Below are 9,444 nucleotides of genomic sequence, written 5' to 3' on the forward strand. Positions count from 1 at the left end.
ACCTGGATGCTCTCTGGGGGTGCACACAATCAGAGGCTGTGGTGCTGGAGTCAGAGCAGATGCTCAGTCCGTCGGCTGCCGCTCCTGTTGGACACTGGACATTTGGAGATATAAATGAACACACTGCATCGAATGAGAACAATAAGGGAGGTGATGCCTTCTTTGCTGCTGACTGTCCCATTTACCATCCACTGAGTCCATGCCTCATCCTAACTGTGCTCCCTTATTTTTCCCCTCTGCTTAAAAATTACCTAGAGAGCTCAGCTGTGATTTACATACCTAAATACAACAAAAAAGACTTGAAGCGAACAGCTCCTGTGCAGCCCTGGACTTTGGGATGGTTCCTTCCACCTACTAAGCACTAATAAAGAGCAAAGAAATACGCAGAAGGCAGGAAATTAGGTTTGCAAACTGGGAAAAAAAGGTGAAAGGCTGCAAGAAACATTTCCACCAACCCTGTGCCTGCCAGCAACAAGGAGAAATATTTGAGCACCTCACTGAGGACGTAAGAAAATCTTTCCGCTGCAGTGGAGGATCTGAGTGAAGATTCAGTGTTGCCTTTTTTTTTTTTTTGGTTGTTAATGTCTTGATTTGTTTCCAACTGAAATAAGTAGGGTAGAGGATAAACCAATGGGCTGTTGATTGTCCTTCTGCAATGTGGGGCTTGAAGCCAATTGGAAATGACTCCTCAGAAGGTACCATCATGGACACGGCACCAGACACCTATCCGGTCGGAATACACTGCCGATGAAAGGATGATTTCTTTTCCTGCTCTGCCTCATAAGAGGATATTCTCGCTTCTCCACATGTGAAGGGAAGATGGGTCCCTCCCATGGGGAATGTTACTGCTGGCCACCACTTCCTCTCTGAAAGCCCCATTTGAAAAGGAGGAAATAGTTGGTGGAGGAAGTTCCTGAAAAGGAATCTTTCAAATCCTTATTTTTGTCAGGTTTTTTTCAGAGGACACCCAATACGATGGAAATAATTGGTGGGGCTGCCTCAAGTGATGGAAAAATTGCAGAAAACTGCAAAGAGTGTGACAGCAAGAAAACCGGCTTATTCTCCATTTATTGTACAATATTTATCATCAACCCGTTTTGTATATTTTGCTTTCTTTTGTGTAATCTTATCATCACTGGGGTTGAAAACGATGTAATTTTTGCTCCTTTGAGTAGTTGCCAAAAAAGCACTTACGTCGGAGTATTAGTGTATCATTTGGCTAGCACATCACATAATGGTTTTTTTACAGCAAGTATTTAACCGTGTTTTCATCCTGTGGGAAAGAATGATGGGTCTGTTTTGTAAAAATAAGACCTTGTGGCAATGTGGACATGCAAGAGATAGAAACATAATGCAACAAATTAGTTTCAACACACAGAAATGAAGTAGTCCAGGCTCCATATACATTCAGCAGTGCTGGTTTTTTTCTCTCTCTTTTGTCTCTCCTATTTTTTTCTTATTCTGAAATGTATTGTTGGATTTTATGGGAAAACTTTACAAGCAGAAACTATTAGAATTCATAAATAGTCACCTACTTGGTTTGGGCATGAAGGAGATGTTATACTTGTGTGTATACATATGTTTATGTAATGTATGCACACATATAGGTAAAAATAGTATTTATGAGTGCATCAGAGAGAGATAGAGTAGTTGTTGGTCTCAAGCGAGTATGATAAAATTCATCCTCTTTTTTTGACTCTATGCAAGTTCATGGTGTTGAAGCAAGAACTAAACTAACTTTATTATAGCCTGAACAAATACTTTGAGTTTTAGCAATGGAAACAGTATTTCGAAGCAGAAGAAATCTGATCATTCTAACTTCATTACAGAAAATGAAGACCTGGAGCAAAAAAATAATTTGTCTTTAGGTGCTTTGGAAATAATCAAGCAGTTAATCATTGCAATTTGAGGTGATCCCATTATATCCCTCCCAAATAGTGGTTAAGTGAATCTCTATTACAACCTGAAACCCACCATTAACTTGAAGCCCATTCATGCTGTGAACTACATCTTTCCATTCTGTGTGTTTCACAACTTGCCCCAAATAATGGTCAATCACCTCTGCCAGAAAAACATTAGAGTTGCTCTTTTGAAGTTCTCCCCTTCTTAAACTTTGTTCTATGTATTAAAATGTCCCAGTAAGCTGTGACTAAGATTTCTTTTTCTTTGTACGAAAAAATTCACCAGGTTATCTCTCAGCATTTGCTATATAATCTGTTTGATGTCCACCTTCCTTTTTTTCCGGCAGCCACTTACCCATTTGTGCAGTTACATGCACATTTGTATTTTGTCATGTCTGAATTCAGACCCAGAGCCTAGAGATGCCAAGTACGTGCCTAACTTTACTTATGCAAGAACGAAGTGGAGTTGAGCATATGGCTACATGGTTCCTATGTAAAATAAAATATGCCACTCAGCAAATTTACTAGGGCTTTATAGTGAGTTATCATCAGCAGTTGCACTAAAATACAACTCAGAAAAAAGACTCCATAACAGAGACTTCATGATGGAATAGGCTTTTTGCATGTCTTGTCTTTGCTAATTTACAGCATTCCATAACTTCCAAAAGCATCTATGAATTGTTCTCTGAAAGCCTTTCATCCTGAAGGGTACTGGGAAACCACACTGCTCATTGGCTGAGTCAGGGTGCTCAAAACCTGCCCTTTGGGTGCCCAGGTCCTTTCTTTGAAATAAGGGCTTTTATTGTAACAAACACATGCTTAGGGAGGGTTTCTCCAGACTGCCTTTGTATTTCAGGAGTATTCTGCTTTGAAAAACTGGAAAGCCCCTGTTGCACTGCCATAAATGAGTCATTAGAAAAATGAGATGGGAGAGGGGGGATGAAGACTATCCTACACATCTGCAGTCCCAGTAAGGAGGATGTGTGAGCTATGGCTTGCAGGAGGAAGATGCATCCAGTGTTTTCCAAACATTTGCTTTCCTAACCAATCTTGCTCAAGTTATGAGCAGAGCTTCACCTCTCCTGTGCTATAAGAAGAATGATCAAAAGCAAAGAAGAAGAGAAGGTGAGTCAACGGTGACTAAAGACCTTGCATAAATTCCTGACAAATGGCTGGCAGGGGAGATACATAGCAGAAACATGAAGCAGCCTGGGTTTACTTTGAGCAACACTTTATCTTCACTGGGACATCACCACTGTGTTATATCATTTCCTCCCCAGGCACAGCCGTGGAAGAACAAGACCTTCCCATAATGGGACAGCACAAGCAACTGGGATATTTTTCATGATTGCCTTGGGAGCAATCATGAGCCATAACAGAGCAAAGACTTGGGGCAGGAGGTGTAACACAAGAAGAAGAGCTAATAAATGACCTTTGCAATAGTGTGATCGAGTCAAGCCCACCAAAAAATGATAGCTGAGGTAAGAGTTGGTTCAGGAGCTGTGTCCTGCCTGAAGGGCATAACCAGGCAGTCAGGCAGATGGGAGCAAACTTGCCACACTGGATTTTTTTGGAGGGCTTGTGTTACCCTCGATAAAAATCTCATTGGTATTTGGGGCAGAATAGATACGATGGACACTTAGCTTGGCTCTCCTTATGCTTTTCCCCTACTGTTTTGCCAAAATCCCAGCATTGGATTACTCTTGCTCAAAAAAAAAAAAAAAAAAAAAAAAAAAAGCCCTGGCCTGGATACATGTCCCAAATTTTTAGGCATTTTTTTCAATACCTCTGCAAAACTCTGCTCCTAGTGAAGCTGAGCTCCTTCAGGGTCCTACATCCTCGCTATGCCAGCCACGTGTAAGCTGCTGCTACACCCTCTACCCTGCTGAGCCCCTGCTATGTGGGCACAAACCCCAAACATGTGCAGCCCAAGCACAGCAGTGACTGTCACTGCAGGGCTCCGCACATCTTGAGCCTTCCTTGTAAAACTCTCTGGAAGATATGTCCTGTGCAGAAAGATTATTAAATAAAATTTAAGCTTCTAGAAGCAGCCCTCCTTTTTTTTTTTTTTTTTACTGGAGAAACACCTCCTTACCCCCAGTTAATTTATACTGATTTTTAGAAAAATATGCTCTTTTCTAGGATCTTGTAAGATGGCAGGAGCCAAAGGACTGTGCAGAGCCTCGTGCTGCAGTCAGAGTTCAAAAAGGTGAGTTCCCCTGGGATGGAAAGATTGGTTTTCTTGTTTAATGCCGTCTCTTGTTTAAACTTAGAGATCTGAATGGCCCATTTCTCTTTTCTTTTTTTTTCTGAATATGTTTATCTTCATGTCTGAAATATTTTGTGAACTTTGCTTTGTGAACTTTGCTTTTTCATCCCTGTAAAGGGTATCTCTTAGATAAGTTCTTGTTTCTTGCATTTTTGATCTATAACTGCAGAGATGTAAGAGAAAGAACATTTTCATAGAGCAGTTATTTGACATGAAGTTATGGTAAACGTATTTGCTCTGCCTGTTTCCTCTTTATATTGACTTTCCATTAATATCCTGGTATACACATACATATACATGTATACGAATACAACTGGCAACAGATAAAATAAGCTAATGGTAGAGAATGCTGAGGGGTGAGGGGCAGCTTTACACTCTTTTCAATATGTTTTTCTAAACTTTTTGACCACCTAAATGGGTATAAACAAGCATGTGAGAGGTATGTTTGCTTGGAGCCAGATGAAGGATTTAAATTTCAGTTTTCTGATGACAAGTGCTGTAAGGAGTGATGCAAGTGATGAAAATTAGTTGCAGAAAATAAAAAAAACGTATCCCAAACTTTACTTGCTGTTCATAGGGAGAAAGCAGAATTCATTAAATGAATAATTTGATCCAAATGATTTGTCCAGTTGCTGAAGGAGCTAGCAGGATGTCAAGACTTGTGTATTAGTTTGGTTACAACTACAGTGATGAGGAATGCAATGCAGAAAAGCTGGGGGTTTATTAGATGGAAGCACAAGCAATTCCCGAGACACTGTATTGTTTCCTTTATGTTTCTGAATGAGTGTTGCTGAACACTGGGACTGGTGCACTCAGCAGAGGGCAAACGAGGCTGGTCACCACAGTGGGCAAGGCATGTTGGGGCTGTGCACACCCCATGCAAGGGTGTTAGGAGACCTTCTTATGGCCCCCTCTGCTGCAATACAGGAAATATCTCTCATCCTTTTCCACCATGAAAGGGGAAAGGGCTGACAGAGGGTTGTTGGCGCTGCCCCTTCAGGGATGGCCGGACATGGGGGCTGCTGGGCCCATGGATGCTCTGCCTGCTCCAGCCTCACCACCTGTGTCAGTAAGAAAAAGCTTTTCCAGTCTAAAAATAAGCAGCTGGTGTCTGGAGTCTGTTTGTGGGAGCGTGTGTCTGATATGTAATTTGAACTTGATTGCAAGGGCCTTGTAACCTCCCCTGGAGCCAGTGCTGCCACCCTGGAGCCAGCTCGCCTCTCCCCCAGGTGACCAGGCTGTTTGTGAAGCTGGGCTCCTTGGTCCAGGTACACTCCAGCTTCCCACCTTGCCGTTTGGGGAATTATTGGGCAGAAAAGGCTTCACAGCACATTATTCTGTTTGAACTCCTCTCCCACCACCTTGCACAGAGCTACTGAAACCCATTTGTTTGGCAGCCACTGAAACTTGAAACTGATGAGGATGAGCAAGGGAAGGGAGAGACCTGTAATTTCCAAGAGTGAATCTTAACTGCAAAAGCTTAATGTTTGCTGCAGAGCACTTCGGGAAAGCTGTTGGTGTCTTGGGATGCTGCTGTTATGAATGGGGCCAACTTGTAAATTCACTTCTGGATGTTATCTTCCTTGCTTGGAAACTTTTGTATCTGCAGTGCTTGACCAGAAAATCAGGAGGAGAAATTTAGCTTGTGCATTGCTTATGTGTGCTGGATGGGACCTTTCCTGGTCCAGACTTTTAATGCAGCCATTTAATTAGAAGAAAAGTGGTACTAATAGGGAGATGGACTGATGAATTTTAGTGTTAATCCTATCACCAAAATGCTGAGGCAAAGCCTGACTGTGACTCTGCTCGTGGGACTGAGTGAGGAGAGTTTCCATGCAGCTTGGATAAAATATGTCCATCCTGGTCCTATTTTATAGCATGGAAATCAGTGGGTTTGGAATACGTAGCTGGAAAACCAGGTGCAGCATTGATCCAATTTCCATTTTATCCAAATAACCAGAACTTAGAGAGAGGGGTTCTAATGGAAATGGGTTTGGCAGGCAACAAGAAGAGGCCCAGTCAAACTTCTCCAGGACCAACAAACTCCCCTGCCCTTCCATATATTTCAGAATCATCTCTCCAACTCAGGGACCCCCTTGGCTATGGGTTTTCTGTGTCACAAAGGCTGGCTCTGACAAACATTTTTAGAATCACCATCTGTCAGCTTTTCCTTCAGGGATCCCCATTTACAATAGCTTGTATCCAGGCCATGTGCAAATCCCACTGGGCTGAAACTTGGCCCTGCGCAAGGTTGGCCTGGATGCAATTAACAAACACAAAATTTATTCAATTTAGTTTGGCCAAAAATATAAGATTCTTTTGTTTGCAGATGCTGAAGTTTAGATGCCTTTCCAAACTTATCAAGGACAAGGGAACCACTTTGGAGCAAGTAACAGCCAACCAACCACTCTGGAGAAAATAACAGCCAACCCCAAAGTCATCCTAGAATTCAAATTGAACTGCAAACCTACACACCAAGTAGTTTGTGAAGCTTAGAAATGGAGTCTATTTTTCCTGATTAATTTCTGCTGCTGTCTCTGAACTTCATTGTTCTAACTGGGCTCTAGGTAGAAACACAGAAACATCAGAAGAAGAAAACAAGTCTTTGCAGCATCTAGGGGGGTACAGCAGGAAGTATCGGAAATCTCCTGGGAGTTTTTCAGTTCCAGGAGATTTGAAGAAATGTCTGACCCAAATCCCAGAGTTTCCAGGTTAGGACTGTTACATGAGCGTGTTTAAATTGCTTTGGTCTGGAGATGCAGCTGGAAATCTTGTAAGATGGGGATCTGTCTTTCTTGATTGTCCATCCAGGTTCTCCATTTTTTAGGTCTTATCTACCAGACTCAAGCATGATAAACCTCATGGTGTTTGATTTATCTGTGTCAGAAAGACCAAGCAAGGTCTGTCAGCCCTGCATTCACATCTTCGTTTCCCAGTTCTCACCAAAGTGCCAGACCACTTAATTTATTCCCATCCTCCATGTAGGTACCCTATAGAATTCCTGTCTAGGACACGTGTCCTTCAAGCATTTCTGACTCCTGTCTGCTCCTCTGACCCCTGGTCTGGGAGGTTGCAATACCTGAGCTGTGGGGTGGGATGAGGCTGAAAGAGAGGTACTCTGCACGTACCCAACATCAAGCAGGCCTGGGACAAACAGCTAATGCAGTGCAAGGATCAGCATGGCTTTAAATACTTGTGTATAAGCATTCCTGAGACTACCTTGCTCCTGGAAAGGTAATGCTGGAGCATTTTATAAAGATGATTTTTATTAGTTAAAGGGAAGCTGCCCCAGCCATCTCTGATGAAGCAAACACCCAGAAGTTCTGGGGATGTTTGGCCACCCCTTCTCCAAACCTCCCTGCCAGTAGAGGAGGGGAAGCAGATCAGGTGTGATAAACCCACACAGTGCCCTCTGCAGCAGCCAGGCCGGTTGCTGCCAGAGTAGTTAGGATGCTGTTAGTATGCTGGGGCTGTGCAGTTCCTCTGCCATCTTCATTCACCTTAGAAATGTGAAGTTTGAATGGTTTATCTCTATTAATCACCAGCTCAAAAAGCTTTGTGCACCAAGGGCCGCAGATAATTAACTTCACTATACTGCTTGTCTTATCAGTATCAACCTCTTGTCCTCCTGTGAAATAGTTAAAACCATCAGCCCCTTTTTACTTTTCCATTTAACTCTAATGCTTTAACACTGATGTTCTAAATGGCCCTGCGATTCATACTTATTAGACAAACCTTTCTTTCTGCATCTCTTATATTTTTTGATAATTGGCCATGTATGTTTCTAAGGGGCTCAACAGCTTTTCATGCCACTATAGTAATAATTAAAGGTTTCTCACAGCCTTTCAAATTTCTCTTTACCTTCTTTTCTTTGATAAGTATAATTTGCTGTTTAATTGGAGAGGAAGGAGGGGAGAAAAGTGGTAGTAGGAATAGGCTGACTGCATAGGAAAAGGTTTTGTTTAACAAAATTCTCTAGTTTTAAAAAAAATCTGTGTTGCTTCCCCTTTTTTGTCCCTTGGACAAAAGCTCCCTTGCTGGAGCTACCATCCCTCCCACACTGTAGTATGTCATAACAGTGAGAGGAAAGGGGGAGGCAGGACAGAGAAGCCCCAAGGGGCTCCCTAAAGGCAGCATCCTGCATCTCCAGAGGAAAAAGAGGATTTTAGATGATCTGTTGGACTTTTTCTCAGCTCCAGCCAAGAGTTCCACTGTGCCAACAGAGAGAGGATGCTGGGTCTGGAAGAGCCCCATTACTTCCATGGCCATCTCTGCTTCCCTAGGTGTTGCCTGGCTTGGGAGAGGTGTTTTGGAAGTCTTGAGGTAGTATTATGGGGGAAGGATGGGATGTGGAGTACAGAAACTCTGCTGCTCTGACAGCCCATCTGGCTCTGTTTGCACAGGTCAGGCCATTTGAATTTGGAGAATCCAAAGCCTTCAGTCTTCACTAAAGATACTCTGAAAAATACCACTCAATAGCTCCCATTCTAATTTTGAAATTAATTCACTCTTTCCATGTACATGGGTTCAGCTGGCATTAATGCTCTTGTGGGACATATGCTAGTGTATTCTTCTACACCCTAGAGTCGTGTGATGGGAAGCTCTTTAGCTTTCCTTCAAAACAAAACATTTATGCAGTTGAGCAGAGAAGGATGGAATTGTGACCCCAGTGCTCTGAAATGATTATACAGAAAAAACATCCAACACTGTGTTTTGAGACTTGTGATTTTTCCAGCAGCTCTTGATGTGGGGAGGAGGTGGAAGCAAAAGGAAAAGAGAAGAGCTGATCCAAAGTTTTTGACTGTTAGATATGGGCAACATGGTGTTGTGCTCCTCCAGTCATTGTGCAGCAACCATTTCTTATCAGTGCTAGTATTGAATTGCAAAACAAGTTCATGCAGAATTCATACACTTATTTTTTAAGTGAAGAATTCATACAACCTGTGATCTATTCTAGGATTATTCTCCAACAGGGAAGGAGGAAGAAAAAGGCTGGTGGTGCCTCTGCTGTGAATAATTTATCCCATCCTACTAGCCTGGGTGCTAGGTGACCCCTTTTCTTAGCTCCCACTAGGGTTGGGGAGGAGTGCAGGCTGCCTCCCATATCTCTGTTAGCTGCTGGGGGTTAATAGGGGCACTCAACACACACAAGCACACTCTAAGCAGGGTCAGGGGGCAGCCAGCACATTGTGACCTAAAATTTGACAGCTTTTACTCATTTCATGTTAGGGGACCTCATTTCTCTTTGGGCAACTGGCTAGCCCAGTGCCTGTG

Source organism: Chiroxiphia lanceolata, chromosome 11 (genome assembly GCF_009829145.1).
Source record: "Chiroxiphia lanceolata isolate bChiLan1 chromosome 11, bChiLan1.pri, whole genome shotgun sequence".
NCBI classification, from domain to species: domain Eukaryota; kingdom Metazoa; phylum Chordata; class Aves; order Passeriformes; family Pipridae; genus Chiroxiphia; species Chiroxiphia lanceolata.